This window comes from Cyanistes caeruleus, chromosome 14 (genome assembly GCF_971803275.1).
Source record: "Cyanistes caeruleus chromosome 14, bCyaCae1.hap1.1, whole genome shotgun sequence".
Taxonomy (NCBI): domain Eukaryota; kingdom Metazoa; phylum Chordata; class Aves; order Passeriformes; family Paridae; genus Cyanistes; species Cyanistes caeruleus.
Genome location: NC_141714.1, coordinates 666,537 through 686,613, shown reverse-complemented (window position 1 = coordinate 686,613; position 20,077 = coordinate 666,537). Strand labels below are relative to the sequence as shown.

General features: G+C 50.6%; 2 long non-coding RNA genes across 2 annotated transcripts; both read left to right on the top strand.

Annotated features, from left to right (window-relative positions):
• The first annotated feature begins 2,127 nt into the window (after positions 1-2,127).
• LOC147650481 (uncharacterized) lies at positions 2,128-5,124 on the top strand. Its single transcript, XR_015276240.1, has 3 exons — positions 2,128-4,246; positions 4,341-4,574; positions 4,866-5,124. It is a non-coding gene; the product is annotated as an uncharacterized LOC147650481 (long non-coding RNA).
• Positions 5,125-6,051: 927 nt separating this feature from the next.
• On the top strand, positions 6,052-19,935 carry LOC147650480 (uncharacterized). Its single transcript, XR_015276229.1, has 7 exons — positions 6,052-7,385; positions 7,480-7,713; positions 8,005-10,524; positions 10,619-10,852; positions 11,144-13,663; positions 13,758-13,991; positions 17,419-19,935. It is a non-coding gene; the product is annotated as an uncharacterized LOC147650480 (long non-coding RNA).
• The last annotated feature ends 142 nt before the right edge of the window (positions 19,936-20,077 follow it).

Sequence of the window (20,077 nt, the reverse complement as noted above, 5' to 3'; positions counted from 1 at the left end):
TGATTGGTTTCTTTGGGTTGGTTTCTTTGTGTTTTTCTCTCTTTTGCTTGGAGTTTCTTTTCCTTTTTTAGAAATGACTGGTGAAGTTGGCACAACCAAACTCCAGAAAACGTAAAGCAGGCTTGACTTTCCAGAAATTGCTTTTGGCTGGCTTTAGCTGCATTCCCCAGGATCACGATCAGCAGTAGATATTTGCAGGTTTTGCTCTGCATCCTCAGCCTGCCCAGGTGTTGTTCAGTGTTTCAGCAGTGGAGAAGACGATGGATATTTTGCTAAACCTCCTTTCAAACAACAAAACTTGGGTTAGCACGACAGAAAAGAAGAAAAGAAAATCTTCGCCAGTTAGAACAGAGCCAGAGTCCCACCATTTCCCCCTCCACTTCTCTTTCTTTTCTACATTTAGAGGTAAAGCTTCCATCTCCAAAAGCTTCCATCTCTCACCTCCTGATGTAGCCATTTGCTACCCTTTAGCCTTGACTGCCACGCATCGGACTGCTGTCCGTGTGGGGCTGGGGATGCTCAGCCTGGAAAGAGAAGGGGGCTGGCGAGGCCTCCCTGCAGCTCTAGGAAAGATGGGCACAGACAGGAGAAGCCTTTCAACTGCAGGAGTGAGCTTGAAGTTGGATCTAATGAAGCTGCTCTTTTCCACTCCGGCTGCTGGGCCACTGGCCCGGGCTGTGCACAGAGGCTGGGGATGCTCCATCCTTGGCAACATCCAAGGCCAGCTGGGAGCGGGGCTCTGAGCAACCTATTCTGGGCGAAGATCGCTCCGCTTGGAACAAGATGGTCTTTAGGGTCCCTTCCAAGCCCAAGCACCCAGGGATTCCGTCATTCATTCTACGGTCTCCGTTGTCCACTTCAGCCTGGGCCTGAACTCCTGGCGGTGATGTCACAGTGCACGCTCCAGCTAGAACTTCCAGCATCCAGCAACGGCCACAACACAACCCTTGGCTCCTTGTGCCAGCACGCTCTTCATTCACCCTGCTCCAAGCCTACCCCTGTCACCTTGTTGCCACCTGCTCCCTGATTCCCCCAGCAGTCCCCAAAGCTCCCCATCGCTTGGATTTTGCTCTCCATCCCTGCAGGATGTCTGCATTTGTTCCAAAAGAGGTATGCTACTATTCCACGGAGGCGGACACCCCGCAGCTGCCTGGCTGGGCTGGAGCTCTGTGGGACAGGCTGGGAAATTTTGCTACCTCTGCAGGCTGGCACAGACGGAGAGGAGGAGACGGACGTCGATACACAGACTGATAGAGAAGAAGCCATGGAAGTGGACGGAGAGGATACCGGAGAGGAAGAGATGGATGTGGATATGTACGAGACAGAGGAAGAGATGGAGGTGGAAACGAAAGATTATATTGAAGAGATGGATATTGATCTAAAAGACAAGGAGGAAGACATGGTCTTGGGATGAAGACCGATGCCAGCAGCAGAACAGGCAGGTGCTCCCCACAGGCAGAGTGGGGCCCCTGCTGCCAGCCTGGGGCCGGGCTGGGCACTTCCTGCTCAGGGACACGCTAGGCCATGCACTGGATTCTGCTGGCCATCCCTGGCCTGGCCTGGGCTTGCTGTGGGCCACACAAGCCCTGTTCCAGTGCCTGGGCCACAGCCCCCAGCCAGGCTCCCTTCTGGCAGCAGAGTCCCACTGGGCCAGTGTCCCAGCCCGGCAGCACATGGAACACCCTTCCGTGCCTGACTGCACTGACCGTGCTACTTGTTTTTCTTCCAGGACTTAGGGACATCACAGACACAGATGCCACCCTGCTGTACATACGTTTTACAGTTGTTGTGTTCAGGATAGAAGTTTTAGAGTTTGTTTAAGTTGCCTGTAAATACGTTTCATAGAGCTTTGTTAGAGCTGTTCTCAGGTAAATAGGTTCTATAGTTTGTTGTTGTTGTTGTTACCAATATTCTTACAGTGTAAATATGTGGTGTAGTTCATTCTTGTTCCTTTTCTTCTACAGATAAACAGTCTTTGATTTTCACACCCCAGTTCTCTTTGCATTTTCTTCGGGCACATTTGCAAAGCTGTAGGTTGTTTCGGGAACAATGTTTGCAGGACTCTAAAAAGAGTATCAAAACCGCTCTGCCACACTCTCAGCTGCTGCTGCTGCCCCAAAAAGCACTGGCTGGCTTTGCTCACACAATCACAGTTGTGGTGGCATTTCTACCACACCACAGGACAGCGATGTTTTCCCTCTTCTCCTGGAAATACCTACAGCACTTGTGGGTAGCAAGGCAAACATGAGCCTCTTTTAGTGGCCCTTGAAATTGGACATGTGAAATGAGGCACACAAAGCCACAGGCCAGCTGAACCTGGCATCTCTGAATGGGTCTTTACATTCTTCCCAGGAAGATGAATGGCAATCACTATTTTGGCAGGGAGGAAAGTGCATCAGCTAGCAATTTGCTGTAGAAAATGTGCTTTCTGCTCCTCTCACAGCCAAAACTCCTACCCATTTCTTGGAAGTCCTTCTTAGATAAGGACCGTGTTCAACTGAGTGACAGTGAAGCCAAATGGCAATGCCACAATCAATTGTCCTGTACACAATCTCCTTCATCCACGTGGAAGGTTACTCACGGGCACACAAGAGGACGGAAGAAACCCAAATGCATCGTTGGACATAATAAAGTCAGACGTGTTGAGGGATGAAGAAATCTTGCAGAGATATGGAAAGCTGCCCTGAAAACCCAGTTCGGGGAGAGCCTGAGCTCTTTTGTGCTTGTAGGCCTGAAGATGCTCAGCAGCTTTCCCAGATGCTCAGCAGGCAGTAGGATTGTGCCTGAATCTGGCTCTGGAAATGCCAGTGCCTCAACTGAGAGCTGTGGCAATGATTTCCATTGCATGGAGAGGGGCCACAGTCCTGCAAGAGTCTTTCAGCAGAGCAAACAGCAGCCTGGAGGGTGGGCAGTGCTGCATCTGGACCACTGCATGCTCATCCTTCACCACAATGCAGAGCTGCCATGGATCACTTTTTCCATTTCTGCTGTTGGATATGTTTTGGAGAAGTTGTTCTAGGTGGCTTTGGATGGTGATCCAAGTAGGAAGCAGCCATTCGCCTGCTGTGATATCCTTACAACTAGTCCTAACTTCTCATTGCCTTTGGTTTGATTGGGGGTGTTTTATCTGTTTGTTTGATTGGTTTCTTTGGGTTGGTTTCTTTGTGTTTTTCTCTGTTTTGCTTGGAGTTTCTTTTCCTTTTTTAGAAATGACTGGTGAAGTTGGCACAACCAAACTCCAGAAAACGTAAAGCAGGCTTGACTTTCCAGAAATTGCTTTTGGCTGGCTTTAGCTGCATTCCCCAGGATCACGATCAGCAGTAGATATTTGCAGGTTTTGCTCTGCATCCTCAGCCTGCCCAGGTGTTGTTCAGTGTTTCAGCAGTGGAGAAGACGATGGATATTTTGCTAAACCTCCTTTCAAACAACAAAACTTGGGTTAGCACGACAGAAAAGAAGAAAAGAAAATCTTCGCCAGTTAGAACAGAGCCAGAGTCCCACCATTTCCCCCTCCACTTCTCTTTCTTTTCTACATTTAGAGGTAAAGCTTCCATCTCCAAAAGCTTCCATCTCTCACCTCCTGATGTAGCCATTTGCTACCCTTTAGCCTTGACTGCCACGCATCGGACTGCTGTCCGTGTGGGGCTGGGGATGCTCAGCCTGGAAAGAGAAGGGGGCTGGCGAGGCCTCCCTGCAGCTCTAGGAAAGATGGGCACAGACAGGAGAAGCCTTTCAACTGCAGGAGTGAGCTTGAAGTTGGATCTAATGAAGCTGCTCTTTTCCACTCCGGCTGCTGGGCCACTGGCCCGGGCTGTGCACAGAGGCTGGGGATGCTCCATCCTTGGCAACATCCAAGGCCAGCTGGGAGCGGGGCTCTGAGCAACCTATTCTGGGCGAAGATCGCTCCGCTTGGAACAAGATGGTCTTTAGGGTCCCTTCCAAGCCCAAGCACCCAGGGATTCCGTCATTCATTCTACGGTCTCCGTTGTCCACTTCAGCCTGGGCCTGAACTCCTGGCGGTGATGTCACAGTGCACGCTCCAGCTAGAACTTCCAGCATCCAGCAACGGCCACAACACAACCCTTGGCTCCTTGTGCCAGCACGCTCTTCATTCACCCTGCTCCAAGCCTACCCCTGTCACCTTGTTGCCACCTGCTCCCTGATTCCCCCAGCAGTCCCCAAAGCTCCCCATCGCTTGGATTTTGCTCTCCATCCCTGCAGGATGTCTGCATTTGTTCCAAAAGAGGTATGCTACTATTCCACGGAGGCGGACACCCTGCAGCTGCCTGGCTGGGCTGGAGCTCTGTGGGACAGGCTGGGAAATTTTGCTACCTCTGCAGGCTGGCACAGACGGAGAGGAGGAGACGGACGTCGATACACAGACTGATAGAGAAGAAGCCATGGAAGTGGACGGAGAGGATACCGGAGAGGAAGAGATGGATGTGGATATGTACGAGACAGAGGAAGAGATGGAGGTGGAAACGAAAGATTATATTGAAGAGATGGATATTGATCTAAAAGACAAGGAGGAAGACATGGTCTTGGGATGAAGACCGATGCCAGCAGCAGAACAGGCAGGTGCTCCCCACAGGCAGAGTGGGGCCCCTGCTGCCAGCCTGGGGCCGGGCTGGGCACTTCCTGCTCAGGGACACGCTAGCCCATGCACTGGATTCTGCTGGCCATCCCTGGCCTGGCCTGGGCTTGCTGTGGGCCACACAAGCCCTGTTCCAGTGCCTGGGCCACAGCCCCCAGCCAGGCTCCCTTCTGGCAGCAGAGTCCCACTGGGCCAGTGTCCCAGCCCGGCAGCACATGGAACACCCTTCCGTGCCTGACTGCACTGACCGTGCTACTTGTTTTTCTTCCAGGACTTAGGGACATCACAGACACAGATGCCACCCTGCTGTACATACGTTTTACAGTTGTTGTGTTCAGGATAGAAGTTTTAGAGTTTGTTTAAGTTGCCTGTAAATACGTTTCATAGAGCTTTGTTAGAGCTGTTCTCAGGTAAATAGGTTCTATAGTTTGTTGTTGTTGTTGTTGTTACCAATATTCTTACAGTGTAAATATGTGGTGTAGTTCATTCTTGTTCCTTTTCTTCTACAGATAAACAGTCTTTGATTTTCACACCCCAGTTCTCTTTGCATTTTCTTCGGGCACATTTGCAAAGCTGTAGGTTGTTTCGGGAACAATGTTTGCAGGACTCTAAAAAGAGTATCAAAACCGCTCTGCCACACTCTCAGCTGCTGCTGCTGCCCCAAAAAGCACTGGCTGGCTTTGCTCACACAATCACAGTTGTGGTGGCATTTCTACCACACCACAGGACAGCGATGTTTTCCCTCTTCTCCTGGAAATACCTACAGCACTTGTGGGTAGCAAGGCAAACATGAGCCTCTTTTAGTGGCCCTTGAAATTGGACATGTGAAATGAGGCACACAAAGCCACAGGCCAGCTGAACCTGGCATCTCTGAATGGGTCTTTACATTCTTCCCAGGAAGATGAATGGCAATCACTATTTTGGCAGGGAGGAAAGTGCATCAGCTAGCAATTTGCTGTAGAAAATGTGCTTTCTGCTCCTCTCACAGCCAAAACTCCTACCCATTTCTTGGAAGTCCTTCTTAGATAAGGACCGTGTTCAACTGAGTGACAGTGAAGCCAAATGGCAATGCCGCAATCAATTGTCCTGTACACAATCTCCTTCATCCACGTGGAAGGTTACTCACGGGCACACAAGAGGACGGAAGAAACCCAAATGCATCGTTGGACATAATAAAGTCAGACGTGTTGAGGGATGAAGAAATCTTGCAGAGATATGGAAAGCTGCCCTGAAAACCCAGTTCGGGGAGAGCCTGAGCTCTTTTGTGCTTCTAGGCCTGAAGATGCTCAGCAGCTTTCCCAGATGCTCAGCAGGCAGTAGGATTGTGCCTGAATCTGGCTCTGGGAATGCCAGTGCCTCAACTGAGAGCTGTGGCAATGATTTCCATTGCATGGAGAGGGGCCACAGTCCTGCAAGAGTCTTTCAGCAGAGCAAACAGCAGCCTGGAGGGTGGGCAGTGCTGCATCTGGACCACTGCATGCTCATCCTTCACCACAATGCAGAGCTGCCATGGATCACTTTTTCCATTTCTCCTGTTGGATATGTTTTGGAGAAGTTGTTCTAGGTGGCTTTGGATGGTGATCCAAGTAGGAAGCAGCCATTCGCCTGCTGTGATATCCTTACAACTAGTCCTAACTTCTCATTGCCTTTGGTTTGATTGGGGGTGTTTTATCTGTTTGTTTGATTGGTTTCTTTGGGTTGGTTTCTTTGTGTTTTTCTCTGTTTTGCTTGGAGTTTCTTTTCCTTTTTTAGAAATGACTGGTGAAGTTGGCACAAGCAAACTCCAGAAAACGTAAAGCAGGCTTGACTTTCCAGAAATTGCTTTTGGCTGGCTTTAGCTGCATTCCCCAGGATCACCATCAGCAGTAGATATTTGCAGGTTTTGCTCTGCATCCTCAGCCTGCCCAGGTGTTGTTCAGTGTTTCAGCAGTGGAGAAGACGATGGATATTTTGCTAAACCTCCTTTCAAACAACAAAACTTGGGTTAGCACGACAGAAAAGAAGAAAAGAAAATCTTCGCCAGTTAGAACAGAGCCAGAGTCCCACCATTTCCCCCTCCACTTCTCTTTCTTTTCTACATTTAGAGGTAAAGCTTCCATCTCCAAAAGCTTCCATCTCTCACCTCCTGATGTAGCCATTTGCTACCCTTTAGCCTTGACTGCCACGCATCGGACTGCTGTCCGTGTGGGGCTGGGGATGCTCAGCCTGGAAAGAGAAGGGGGCTGGCGAGGCCTCCCTGCAGCTCTAGGAAAGATGGGCACAGACAGGAGAAGCCTTTCAACTGCAGGAGTGAGCTTGAAGTTGGATCTAATGAAGCTGCTCTTTTCCACTCCGGCTGCTGGGCCACTGGCCCGGGCTGTGCACAGAGGCTGGGGATGCTCCATCCTTGGCAACATCCAAGGCCAGCTGGGAGCGGGGCTCTGAGCAACCTATTCTGGGCGAAGATCGCTCCGCTTGGAACAAGATGGTCTTTAGGGTCCCTTCCAAGCCCAAGCACCCAGGGATTCCGTCATTCATTCTACGGTCTCCGTTGTCCACTTCAGCCTGGGCCTGAACTCCTGGCGGTGATGTCACAGTGCACGCTCCAGCTAGAACTTCCAGCATCCAGCAACGGCCACAACACAACCCTTGGCTCCTTGTGCCAGCACGCTCTTCATTCACCCTGCTCCAAGCCTACCCCTGTCACCTTGTTGCCACCTGCTCCCTGATTCCCCCAGCAGTCCCCAAAGCTCCCCATCGCTTGGATTTTGCTCTCCATCCCTGCAGGATGTCTGCATTTGTTCCAAAAGAGGTATGGTACTATTCCACGGAGGCGGACACCCCGCAGCTGCCTGGCTGGGCTGGAGCTCTGTGGGACAGGCTGGGAAATTTTGCTACCTCTGCAGGCTGGCACAGACGGAGAGGAGGAGACGGACGTCGATACACAGACTGATAGAGAAGAAGCCATGGAAGTGGACGGAGAGGATACCGGAGAGGAAGAGATGGATGTGGATATGTACGAGACAGAGGAAGAGATGGAGGTGGAAACGAAAGATTATATTGAAGAGATGGATATTGATCTAAAAGACAAGGAGGAAGACATGGTCTTGGGATGAAGACCGATGCCAGCAGCAGAACAGGCAGGTGCTCCCCACAGGCAGAGTGGGGCCCCTGCTGCCAGCCTGGGGCCGGGCTGGGCACTTCCTGCTCAGGGACACGCTAGCCCATGCACTGGATTCTGCTGGCCATCCCTGGCCTGGCCTGGGCTTGCTGTGGGCCACACAAGCCCTGTTCCAGTGCCTGGGCCACAGCCCCCAGCCAGGCTCCCTTCTGGCAGCAGAGTCCCATTGGGCCAGTGTCCCAGCCCGGCAGCACATGGAACACCCTTCCGTGCCTGACTGCACTGACCGTGCTACTTGTTTTTCTTCCAGGACTTAGGGACATCACAGACACAGATGCCACCCTGCTGTACATACGTTTTACAGTTGTTGTGTTCAGGATAGAAGTTTTAGAGTTTGTTTAAGTTGCCTGTAAATACGTTTCATAGAGCTTTGTTAGAGCTGTTCTCAGGTAAATAGGTTCTATAGTTTGTTGTTGTTGTTGTTGTTACCAATATTCTTACAGTGTAAATATGTGGTGTAGTTCATTCTTGTTCCTTTTCTTCTACAGATAAACAGTCTTTGATTTTCACACCCCAGTTCTCTTTGCATTTTCTTCGGGCACATTTGCAAAGCTGTAGGTTGTTTCGGGAACAATGTTTGCAGGACTCTAAAAAGAGTATCAAAACCGCTCTGCCACACTCTCAGCTGCTGCTGCTGCCCCAAAAAGCACTGGCTGGCTTTGCTCACACAATCACAGTTGTGGTGGCATTTCTACCACACCACAGGACAGCGATGTTTTCCCTCTTCTCCTGGAAATACCTACAGCACTTGTGGGTAGCAAGGCAAACATGAGCCTCTTTTAGTGGCCCTTGAAATTGGACATGTGAAATGAGGCACACAAAGCCACAGGCCAGCTGAACCTGGCATCTCTGAATGGGTCTTTACATTCTTCCCAGGAAGATGAATGGCAATCACTATTTTGGCAGGGAGGAAAGTGCATCAGCTAGCAATTTGCTGTAGAAAATGTGCTTTCTGCTCCTCTCACAGCCAAAACTCCTACCCATTTCTTGGAAGTCCTTCTTAGATAAGGACCGTGTTCAACTGAGTGACAGTGAAGCCAAATGGCAATGCCGCAATCAATTGTCCTGTACACAATCTCCTTCATCCACGTGGAAGGTTACTCACGGGCACACAAGAGGACGGAAGAAACCCAAATGCATCGTTGGACATAATAAAGTCAGACGTGTTGAGGGATGAAGAAATCTTGCAGAGATATGGAAAGCTGCCCTGAAAACCCAGTTCGGGGAGAGCCTGAGCTCTTTTGTGCTTCTAGGCCTGAAGATGCTCAGCAGCTTTCCCAGATGCTCAGCAGGCAGTAGGATTGTGCCTGAATCTGGCTCTGGGAATGCCAGTGCCTCAACTGAGAGCTGTGGCAATGATTTCCATTGCATGGAGAGGGGCCACAGTCCTGCAAGAGTCTTTCAGCAGAGCAAACAGCAGCCTGGAGGGTGGGCAGTGCTGCATCTGGACCACTGCATGCTCATCCTTCACCACAATGCAGAGCTGCCATGGATCACTTTTTCCATTTCTCCTGTTGGATATGTTTTGGAGAAGTTGTTCTAGGTGGCTTTGGATGGTGATCCAAGTAGGAAGCAGCCATTCGCCTGCTGTGATATCCTTACAACTAGTCCTAACTTCTCATTGCCTTTGGTTTGATTGGGGGTGTTTTATCTGTTTGTTTGATTGGTTTCTTTGGGTTGGTTTCTTTGTGTTTTTCTCTGTTTTGCTTGGAGTTTCTTTTCCTTTTTTAGAAATGACTGGTGAAGTTGGCACAAGCAAACTCCAGAAAACGTAAAGCAGGCTTGACTTTCCAGAAATTGCTTTTGGCTGGCTTTAGCTGCATTCCCCAGGATCACCATCAGCAGTAGATATTTGCAGGTTTTGCTCTGCATCCTCAGCCTGCCCAGGTGTTGTTCAGTGTTTCAGCAGTGGAGAAGACGATGGATATTTTGCTAAACCTCCTTTCAAACAACAAAACTTGGGTTAGCACGACAGAAAAGAAGAAAAGAAAATCTTCGCCAGTTAGAACAGAGCCAGAGTCCCACCATTTCCCCCTCCACTTCTCTTTCTTTTCTACATTTAGAGGTAAAGCTTCCATCTCCAAAAGCTTCCATCTCTCACTTCCTGATGTAGCCATTTGCTACCCTTTAGCCTTGACTGCCACGCATCGGACTGCTGTCCGTGTGGGGCTGGGGATGCTCAGCCTGGAAAGAGAAGGGGGCTGGCGAGGCCTCCCTGCAGCTCTAGGAAAGATGGGCACAGACAGGAGAAGCCTTTCAACTGCAGGAGTGAGCTTGAAGTTGGATCTAATGAAGCTGCTCTTTTCCACTCCGGCTGCTGGGCCACTGGCCCGGGCTGTGCACAGAGGCTGGGGATGCTCCATCCTTGGCAACATCCAAGGCCAGCTGGGAGCGGGGCTCTGAGCAACCTATTCTGGGCGAAGATCGCTCCGCTTGGAACAAGATGGTCTTTAGGGTCCCTTCCAAGCCCAAGCACCCAGGGATTCCGTCATTCATTCTACGGTCTCCGTTGTCCACTTCAGCCTGGGCCTGAACTCCTGGCGGTGATGTCACAGTGCACGCTCCAGCTAGAACTTCCAGCATCCAGCAACGGCCACAACACAACCCTTGGCTCCTTGTGCCAGCACGCTCTTCATTCACCCTGCTCCAAGCCTACCCCTGTCACCTTGTTGCCACCTGCTCCCTGATTCCCCCAGCAGTCCCCAAAGCTCCCCATCGCTTGGATTTTGCTCTCCATCCCTGCAGGATGTCTGCATTTGTTCCAAAAGAGGTATGCTACTATTCCACGGAGGCGGACACCCCGCAGCTGCCTGGCTGGGCTGGAGCTCTGTGGGACAGGCTGGGAAATTTTGCTACCTCTGCAGGCTGGCACAGACGGAGAGGAGGAGACGGACGTCGATACACAGACTGATAGAGAAGAAGCCATGGAAGTGGACGGAGAGGATACCGGAGAGGAAGAGATGGATGTGGATATGTACGAGACAGAGGAAGAGATGGAGGTGGAAACGAAAGATTATATTGAAGAGATGGATATTGATCTAAAAGACAAGGAGGAAGACATGGTCTTGGGATGAAGACCGATGCCAGCAGCAGAACAGGCAGGTGCTCCCCACAGGCAGAGTGGGGCCCCTGCTGCCAGCCTGGGGCCGGGCTGGGCACTTCCTGCTCAGGGACACGCTAGCCCATGCACTGGATTCTGCTGGCCATCCCTGGCCTGGCCTGGGCTTGCTGTGGGCCACACAAGCCCTGTTCCAGTGCCTGGGCCACAGCCCCCAGCCAGGCTCCCTTCTGGCAGCAGAGTCCCACTGGGCCAGTGTCCCATCCCGGCAGCACATGGAACACCCTTCCGTGCCTGACTGCACTGACCGTGCTACTTGTTTTTCTTCCAGGACTTAGGGACATCACAGACACAGATGCCACCCTGCTGTACATACGTTTTACAGTTGTTGTGTTCAGGATAGAAGTTTTAGAGTTTGTTTAAGTTGCCTGTAAATACGTTTCATAGAGCTTTGTTAGAGCTGTTCTCAGGTAAATAGGTTCTATAGTTTGTTGTTGTTGTTGTTGTTACCAATATTCTTACAGTGTAAATATGTGGTGTAGTTCATTCTTGTTCCTTTTCTTCTACAGATAAACAGTCTTTGATTTTCACACCCCAGTTCTCTTTGCATTTTCTTCGGGCACATTTGCAAAGCTGTAGGTTGTTTCGGGAACAATGTTTGCAGGACTCTAAAAAGAGTATCAAAACCGCTCTGCCACACTCTCAGCTGCTGCTGCTGCCCCAAAAAGCACTGGCTGGCTTTGCTCACACAATCACAGTTGTGGTGGCATTTCTACCACACCACAGGACAGCGATGTTTTCCCTCTTCTCCTGGAAATACCTACAGCACTTGTGGGTAGCAAGGCAAACATGAGCCTCTTTTAGTGGCCCTTGAAATTGGACATGTGAAATGAGGCACACAAAGCCACAGGCCAGCTGAACCTGGCATCTCTGAATGGGTCTTTACATTCTTCCCAGGAAGATGAATGGCAATCACTATTTTGGCAGGGAGGAAAGTGCATCAGCTAGCAATTTGCTGTAGAAAATGTGCTTTCTGCTCCTCTCACAGCCAAAACTCCTACCCATTTCTTGGAAGTCCTTCTTAGATAAGGACCGTGTTCAACTGAGTGACAGTGAAGCCAAATGGCAATGCCGCAATCAATTGTCCTGTACACAATCTCCTTCATCCACGTGGAAGGTTACTCACGGGCACACAAGAGGACGGAAGAAACCCAAATGCATCGTTGGACATAATAAAGTCAGACGTGTTGAGGGATGAAGAAATCTTGCAGAGATATGGAAAGCTGCCCTGAAAACCCAGTTCGGGGAGAGCCTGAGCTCTTTTGTGCTTCTAGGCCTGAAGATGCTCAGCAGCTTTCCCAGATGCTCAGCAGGCAGTAGGATTGTGCCTGAATCTGGCTCTGGGAATGCCAGTGCCTCAACTGAGAGCTGTGGCAATGATTTCCATTGCATGGAGAGGGGCCACAGTCCTGCAAGAGTCTTTCAGCAGAGCAAACAGCAGCCTGGAGGGTGGGCAGTGCTGCATCTGGACCACTGCATGCTCATCCTTCACCACAATGCAGAGCTGCCATGGATCACTTTTTCCATTTCTCCTGTTGGATATGTTTTGGAGAAGTTGTTCTAGGTGGCTTTGGATGGTGATCCAAGTAGGAAGCAGCCATTCGCCTGCTGTGATATCCTTACAACTAGTCCTAACTTCTCATTGCCTTTGGTTTGATTGGGGGTGTTTTATCTGTTTGTTTGATTGGTTTCTTTGGGTTGGTTTCTTTGTGTTTTTCTCTGTTTTGCTTGGAGTTTCTTTTCCTTTTTTAGAAATGACTGGTGAAGTTGGCACAAGCAAACTCCAGAAAACGTAAAGCAGGCTTGACTTTCCAGAAATTGCTTTTGGCTGGCTTTAGCTGCATTCCCCAGGATCACCATCAGCAGTAGATATTTGCAGGTTTTGCTCTGCATCCTCAGCCTGCCCAGGTGTTGTTCAGTGTTTCAGCAGTGGAGAAGACGATGGATATTTTGCTAAACCTCCTTTCAAACAACAAAACTTGGGTTAGCACGACAGAAAAGAAGAAAAGAAAATCTTCGCCAGTTAGAACAGAGCCAGAGTCCCACCATTTCCCCCTCCACTTCTCTTTCTTTTCTACATTTAGAGGTAAAGCTTCCATCTCCAAAAGCTTCCATCTCTCACTTCCTGATGTAGCCATTTGCTACCCTTTAGCCTTGACTGCCACGCATCGGACTGCTGTCCGTGTGGGGCTGGGGATGCTCAGCCTGGAAAGAGAAGGGGGCTGGCGAGGCCTCCCTGCAGCTCTAGGAAAGATGGGCACAGACAGGAGAAGCCTTTCAACTGCAGGAGTGAGCTTGAAGTTGGATCTAATGAAGCTGCTCTTTTCCACTCCGGCTGCTGGGCCACTGGCCCGGGCTGTGCACAGAGGCTGGGGATGCTCCATCCTTGGCAACATCCAAGGCCAGCTGGGAGCGGGGCTCTGAGCAACCTATTCTGGGCGAAGATCGCTCCGCTTGGAACAAGATGGTCTTTAGGGTCCCTTCCAAGCCCAAGCACCCAGGGATTCCGTCATTCATTCTACGGTCTCCGTTGTCCACTTCAGCCTGGGCCTGAACTCCTGGCGGTGATGTCACAGTGCACGCTCCAGCTAGAACTTCCAGCATCCAGCAACGGCCACAACACAACCCTTGGCTCCTTGTGCCAGCACGCTCTTCATTCACCCTGCTCCAAGCCTACCCCTGTCACCTTGTTGCCACCTGCTCCCTGATTCCCCCAGCAGTCCCCAAAGCTCCCCATCGCTTGGATTTTGCTCTCCATCCCTGCAGGATGTCTGCATTTGTTCCAAAAGAGGTATGCTACTATTCCACGGAGGCGGACACCCCGCAGCTGCCTGGCTGGGCTGGAGCTCTGTGGGACAGGCTGGGAAATTTTGCTACCTCTGCAGGCTGGCACAGACGGAGAGGAGGAGACGGACGTCGATACACAGACTGATAGAGAAGAAGCCATGGAAGTGGACGGAGAGGATACCGGAGAGGAAGAGATGGATGTGGATATGTACGAGACAGAGGAAGAGATGGAGGTGGAAACGAAAGATTATATTGAAGAGATGGATATTGATCTAAAAGACAAGGAGGAAGACATGGTCTTGGGATGAAGACCGATGCCAGCAGCAGAACAGGCAGGTGCTCCCCACAGGCAGAGTGGGGCCCCTGCTGCCAGCCTGGGGCCGGGCTGGGCACTTCCTGCTCAGGGACACGCTAGCCCATGCACTGGATTCTGCTGGCCATCCCTGGCCTGGCCTGGGCTTGCTGTGGGCCACACAAGCCCTGTTCCAGTGCCTGGGCCACAGCCCCCAGCCAGGCTCCCTTCTGGCAGCAGAGTCCCACTGGGCCAGTGTCCCAGCCCGGCAGCACATGGAACACCCTTCCGTGCCTGACTGCACTGACCGTGCTACTTGTTTTTCTTCCAGGACTTAGGGACATCACAGACACAGATGCCACCCTGCTGTACATACGTTTTACAGTTGTTGTGTTCAGGATAGAAGTTTTAGAGTTTGTTTAAGTTGCCTGTAAATACGTTTCATAGAGCTTTGTTAGAGCTGTTCTCAGGTAAATAGGTTCTATAGTTTGTTGTTGTTGTTGTTACCAATATTCTTACAGTGTAAATATGTGGTGTAGTTCATTCTTGTTCCTTTTCTTCTACAGATAAACAGTCTTTGATTTTCACACCCCAGTTCTCTTTGCATTTTCTTCGGGCACATTTGCAAAGCTGTGGCTTGTTTCGGGAACAATGTTTGCAGGACTCTAAAAAGAGTATCAAAACCGCTCTGCCACACTCTCAGCTGCTGCTGCTGCCCCAAAAAGCACTGGCTGGCTTTGCTCACACAATCACAGTTGTGGTGGCATTTCTACCACACCACAGGACAGCGATGTTTTCCCTCTTCTCCTGGAAATACCTACAGCACTTGTGGGTAGCAAGGCAAACATGAGCCTCTTTTAGTGGCCCTTGAAATTGGACATGTGAAATGAGGCACACAAAGCCACAGGCCAGCTGAACCTGGCATCTCTGAATGGGTCTTTACATTCTTCCCAGGAAGATGAATGGCAATCACTATTTTGGCAGGGAGGAAAGTGCATCAGCTAGCAATTTGCTGTAGAAAATGTGCTTTCTGCTCCTCTCACAGCCAAAACTCCTACCCATTTCTTGGAAGTCCTTCTTAGATAAGGACCGTGTTCAACTGAGTGACAGTGAAGCCAAATGGCAATGCCGCAATCAATTGTCCTGTACACAATCTCCTTCATCCACGTGGAAGGTTACTCACGGGCACACAAGAGGACGGAAGAAACCCAAATGCATCGTTGGACATAATAAAGTCAGATGTGTTGAGGGATGAAGAAATCTTGCAGAGATATGGAAAGCTGCCCTGAAAACCCAGTTCGGGGAGAGCCTGAGCTCTTTTGTGCTTCTAGGCCTGAAGATGCTCAGCAGCTTTCCCAGATGCTCAGCAGGCAGTAGGATTGTGCCTGAATCTGGCTCTGGGAATGCCAGTGCCTCAACTGAGAGCTGTGGCAATGATTTCCATTGCATGGAGAGGGGCCACAGTCCTGCAAGAGTCTTTCAGCAGAGCAAACAGCAGCCTGGAGGGTGGGCAGTGCTGCATCTGGACCACTGCATGCTCATCCTTCACCACAATGCAGAGCTGCCATGGATCACTTTTTCCATTTCTCCTGTTGGATATGTTTTGGAGAAGTTGTTCTAGGTGGCTTTGGATGGTGATCCAAGTAGGAAGCAGCCATTCGCCTGCTGTGATATCCTTACAACTAATCCTAACTTCTCATTGCCTTTGGTTTGATTGGGGGTGTTTTATCTGTTTGTTTGATTGGTTTCTTTGGGTTGGTTTCTTTGTGTTTTTCTCTGTTTTGCTTGGAGTTTCTTTTCCTTTTTTAGAAATGACTGGTGAAGTTGGCACAAGCAAACTCCAGAAAACGTAAAGCAGGCTTGACTTTCCAGAAATTGCTTTTGGCTGGCTTTAGCTGCATTCCCCAGGATCACGATCAGCAGTAGATATTTGCAGGTTTTGCTCTGCATCCTCAGCCTGCCCAGGTGTTGTTCAGTGTTTCAGCAGTGGAGAAGACGATGGATATTTTGCTAAACCTCCTTTCAAACAACAAAACTTGGGTTAGCACGACAGAAAAGAAGAAAAGAAAATCTTCGCCAGTTAGAACAGAGCCAGAGTCCCACCATTTCCCCCTCCACTTCTCTTTCTTTTCTACATTTAGAGGTAAAGCTTCCATCTCCAAAAGCTTCCATCTCTCACTTCCTGATGTAGCCATTTGCTACCCTTTAGCCTTGACTGCCACGCATCGGACTGCTGTCCGTGTGGGGCTGGGGATGCTCAGCCTGGAAAGAGAAGGGGGCTGGCGAGGCCTCCCTGCAGCTCTAGGAAAGATGGGCACAGACAGGAGAAGCCTTTCAACTGCAGGAGTGAGCTTGAAGTTGGATCTAATGAAGCTGCTCTTTTCCACTCCGGCTGCTGGGCCACTGGCCCGGGCTGTGCACAGAGGCTGGGGATGCTCCATCCTTGGCAACATCCAAGGCCAGCTGGGAGCGGGGCTCTGAGCAACCTATTCTGGGCGAAGATTGCTCCGCTTGGAACAAGATGGTCTTTAGGGTCCCTTCCAAGCCCAAGCACACAGGGATTCCGTCATTCATTCTACGGTCTCCGTTGTCCACTTCAGCCTGGGCCTGAACTCCTGGCGGTGATGTCACAGTGCACGCTCCAGCTAGAACTTCCAGCATCCAGCAACGGCCACAACACAACCCTTGGCTCCTTGTGCCAGCACGCTCTTCATTCACCCTGCTCCAAGCCTACCCCTGTCACCTTGTTGCCACCTGCTCCCTGATTCCCCCAGCAGTCCCCAAAGCTCCCCATCGCTTGGATTTTGCTCTCCATCCCTGCAGGATGTCTGCATTTGTTCCAAAAGAGGTATGCTACTATTCCACGGAGGCGGACACCCCGCAGCTGCCTGGCTGGGCTGGAGCTCTGTGGGACAGGCTGGGAAATTTTGCTACCTCTGCAGGCTGGCACAGACGGAGAGGAGGAGACGGACGTCGATACACAGACTGATAGAGAAGAAGCCATGGAAGTGGACGGAGAGGATACTGGAGAGGAAGAGATGGATGTGGATATGTACGAGACAGAGGAAGAGATGGAGGTGGAAACGAAAGATTATATTGAAGAGATGGATATTGATCTAAAAGACAAGGAGGAAGACATGGTCTTGGGATGAAGACCGATGCCAGCAGCAGAACAGGCAGGTGCTCCCCACAGGCAGAGTGGGGCCCCTGCTGCCAGCCTGGGGCCGGGCTGGGCACTTCCTGCTCAGGGACACGCTAGCCCATGCACTGGATTCTGCTGGCCATCCCTGGCCTGGCCTGGGCTTGCTGTGGGCCACACAAGCCCTGTTCCAGTGCCTGGGCCACAGCCCCCAGCCAGGCTCCCTTCTGGCAGCAGAGTCCCACTGGGCCAGTGTCCCAGCCCGGCAGCACATGGAACACCCTTCCGTGCCTGACTGCACTGACCGTGCTACTTGTTTTTCTTCCAGGACTTAGGGACATCACAGACACAGATGCCACCCTGCTGTACATACGTTTTACAGTTGTTGTGTTCAGGATAGAAGTTTTAGAGTTTGTTTAAGTTGCCTGTAAATACGTTTCATAGAGCTTTGTTAGAGCTGTTCTCAGGTAAATAGGTTCTATAGTTTGTTGTTGTTGTTGTTACCAATATTCTTACAGTGTAAATATGTGGTGTAGTTCATTCTTGTTCCTTTTCTTCTACAGATAAACAGTCTTTGATTTTCACACCCCAGTTCTCTTTGCATTTTCTTCGGGCACATTTGCAAAGCTGTAGGTTGTTTCGGGAACAATGTTTGCAGGACTCTAAAAAGAGTATCAAAACCGCTCTGCCACACTCTCAGCTGCTGCTGCTGCCCCAAAAAGCACTGGCTGGCTTTGCTCACACAATCACAGTTGTGGTGGCATTTCTACCACACCACAGGACAGCGATGTTTTCCCTCTTCTCCTGGAAATACCTACAGCACTTGTGGGTAGCAAGGCAAACATGAGCCTCTTTTAGTGGCCCTTGAAATTGGACATGTGAAATGAGGCACACAAAGCCACAGGCCAGCTGAACCTGGCATCTCTGAATGGGTCTTTACATTCTTCCCAGGAAGATGAATGGCAATCACTATTTTGGCAGGGAGGAAAGTGCATCAGCTAGCAATTTGCTGTAGAAAATGTGCTTTCTGCTCCTCTCACAGCCAAAACTCCTACCCATTTCTTGGAAGTCCTTCTTAGATAAGGACCGTGTTCAACTGAGTGACAGTGAAGCCAAATGGCAATGCCACAATCAATTGTCCTGTACACAATCTCCTTCATCCACGTGGAAGGTTACTCACGGGCACACAAGAGGACGGAAGAAACCCAAATGCATCGTTGGACATAATAAAGTCAGACGTGTTGAGGGATGAAGAAATCTTGCAGAGATATGGAAAGCTGCCCTGAAAACCCAGTTCGGGGAGAGCCTGAGCTCTTTTGTGCTTCTAGGCCTGAAGATGCTCAGCAGCTTTCCCAGATGCTCAGCAGGCAGTAGGATTGTGCCTGAATCTGGCTCTGGGAATGCCAGTGCCTCAACTGAGAGCTGTGGCAATGATTTCCATTGCATGGAGAGGGGCCACAGTCCTGCAAGAGTCTTTCAGCAGAGCAAACAGCAGCCTGGAGGGTGGGCAGTGCTGCATCTGGACCACTGCATGCTCATCCTTCACCACAATGCAGAGCTGCCATGGATCACTTTTTCCATTTCTCCTGTTGGATATGTTTTGGAGAAGTTGTTCTAGGTGGCTTTGGATGGTGATCCAAGTAGGAAGCAGCCATTCGCCTGCTGTGATATCCTTACAACTAGTCCTAACTTCTCATTGCCTTTGGTTTGATTGGGGGTGTTTTATCTGTTTGTTTGATTGGTTTCTTTGGGTTGGTTTCTTTGTGTTTTTCTCTGTTTTGCTTGGAGTTTCTTTTCCTTTTTTAGAAATGACTGGTGAAGTTGGCACAAGCAAACTCCAGAAAACGTAAAGCAGGCTTGACTTTCCAGAAATTGCTTTTGGCTGGCTTTAGCTGCATTCCCCAGGATCACGATCAGCAGTAGATATTTGCAGGTTTTGCTCTGCATCCTCAGCCTGCCCAGGTGTTGTTCAGTGTTTCAGCAGTGGAGAAGACGATGGATATTTTGCTAAACCTCCTTTCAAACAACAAAACTTGGGTTAGCACGACAGAAAAGAAGAAAAGAAAATCTTCGCCAGTTAGAACAGAGCCAGAGTCCCACCATTTCCCCCTCCACTTCTCTTTCTTTTCTACATTTAGAGGTAAAGCTTCCATCTCCAAAAGCTTCCATCTCTCACTTCCTGATGTAGCCATTTGCTACCCTTTAGCCTTGACTGCCACGCATCGGACTGCTGTCCGTGTGGGGCTGGGGATGCTCAGCCTGGAAAGAGAAGGGGGCTGGCGAGGCCTCCCTGCAGCTCTAGGAAAGATGGGCACAGACAGGAGAAGCCTTTCAACTGCAGGAGTGAGCTTGAAGTTGGATCTAATGAAGCTGCTCTTTTCCACTCCGGCTGCTGGGCCACTGGCCCGGGCTGTGCACAGAGGCTGGGGATGCTCCATCCTTGGCAACATCCAAGGCCAGCTGGGAGCGGGGCTCTGAGCAACCTATTCTGGGCGAAGATTGCTCCGCTTGGAACAAGATGGTCTTTAGGGTCCCTTCCAAGCCCAAGCACCCAGGGATTCCGTCATTCATTCTACGGTCTCCGTTGTCCACTTCAGCCTGGGCCTGAACTCCTGGCGGTGATGTCACAGTGCACGCTCCAGCTAGAACTTCCAGCATCCAGCAACGGCCACAACACAACCCTTGGCTCCTTGTGCCAGCACGCTCTTCATTCACCCTGCTCCAAGCCTACCCCTGTCACCTTGTTGCCACCTGCTCCCTGATTCCCCCAGCAGTCCCCAAAGCTCCCCATCGCTTGGATTTTGCTCTCCATCCCTGCAGGATGTCTGCATTTGTTCCAAAAGAGGTATGCTACTATTCCACGGAGGCGGACACCCCGCAGCTGCCTGGCTGGGCTGGAGCTCTGTGGGACAGGCTGGGAAATTTTGCTACCTCTGCAGGCTGGCACAGACGGAGAGGAGGAGACGGACGTCGATACACAGACTGAT